This window comes from Meleagris gallopavo, chromosome 22 (assembly GCF_000146605.3).
Source record: "Meleagris gallopavo isolate NT-WF06-2002-E0010 breed Aviagen turkey brand Nicholas breeding stock chromosome 22, Turkey_5.1, whole genome shotgun sequence".
Lineage (NCBI taxonomy): Eukaryota > Metazoa > Chordata > Aves > Galliformes > Phasianidae > Meleagris > Meleagris gallopavo.
Window position 1 is genome coordinate 6655037 of NC_015032.2, and position 1303 is coordinate 6656339.

Genomic DNA, 1303 nt, shown 5'->3' on the forward strand with positions numbered 1-1303 from the left:
TGCAGCGGAAAAATACATCATCACTGAACAGCAGCACCATCATTTTAGGTCTTTCTCCTCCAATAACACAATCCATGGAGACTTGCAGAACATGGAGGTGGAGGCGAGCATCTCAGCCTCCAAACACTGACAGCGTAGGTCAAAGTGAAAAAATTGTTACAGGACCCAGCATCATCTGAGCAGTTCAGTGTCACAGAGGTGACCTGGTGTTCCATCAGTGTTAAAAATAAGGGCTAACAATGAGCTGGTGTTTGTACACAGCTCATGAAGCCTTCATAACGCTATGGAGGTGCACCAGCCTCCATGGCACAACAAACCCAGATCTCCCAATCTACACACGTTTGGTCATTTACTTCCCCAGCACAAAAATCACAAAAATAGCTGCACAGCTATTGGGATAACAGCAGAAAATGAAACAAGAAGCTTTGCACATGAGAAAGACCAAAGGGCCAAGTCCCTCACACCACCCAGGCCTGGAGCCCAATCCCTGCCACCACCCTTTGCTCAGCCCATCCCCAGTGAGGAGCGGCTCAGAGCAGAGATAATTGCATTTGAATCTACAGGGTACTAATTTTCCAGCAAAGGGGTTTTAATCTAACATGCAGATCTCTTGTCTACATTCACATCACCCCGGAGACCCATAACATAGGTCATTTGTGCATACACAATCTTGGTAATAGGATGCACAATTTTAAAATGGCTAAATCTGTAGAGAAGAAAAAATGTTATTATAGGAGGAAAAAGAAAAGATTAGCTCACAGGCTGAGATCATGTTTGCCAAGTTTCCACCCAGAGAATTATTCCAGTACCGAATTCTATGCTACCAAAATAACGGGTTTATACAGCAGGCACTGTGCCAGCTTTTTGGCTATAATTATAGTGTTTTCCTCCCTCAAGTTCTTTATTGATATCTGAATTTTTATTTTTATTTTTTTTTAAGAAGGAGGTGGAGAAATGATTTTATACATTCAACAAACCACAGCAGCACTTGATGCAGTTAAAACCAGGAAGTTTTAACAACCTGCCAGCCTCCAACTTCACAGGAAATGTCAGTGCCACCATCAGACTTTAAAGGAACCCCAGGGATCCATTACTGCGGTTTGAAGATGTCCCTGCACTTCCCTTTTAAGTGAACGCTGGAGCCGCTTGCTTCATTCGGTTGCTGCTGTGCTGCACAATATTCCTTTGAGGAGATGCTTTGCAGTGACAAAATAACTGCTGACAATGTGAATACTGACTTCATTTTAATTTTGTTTTACATTTTCTTTGGTATGTTTTGATCCAAAAAAATCTTTAGAGTGCT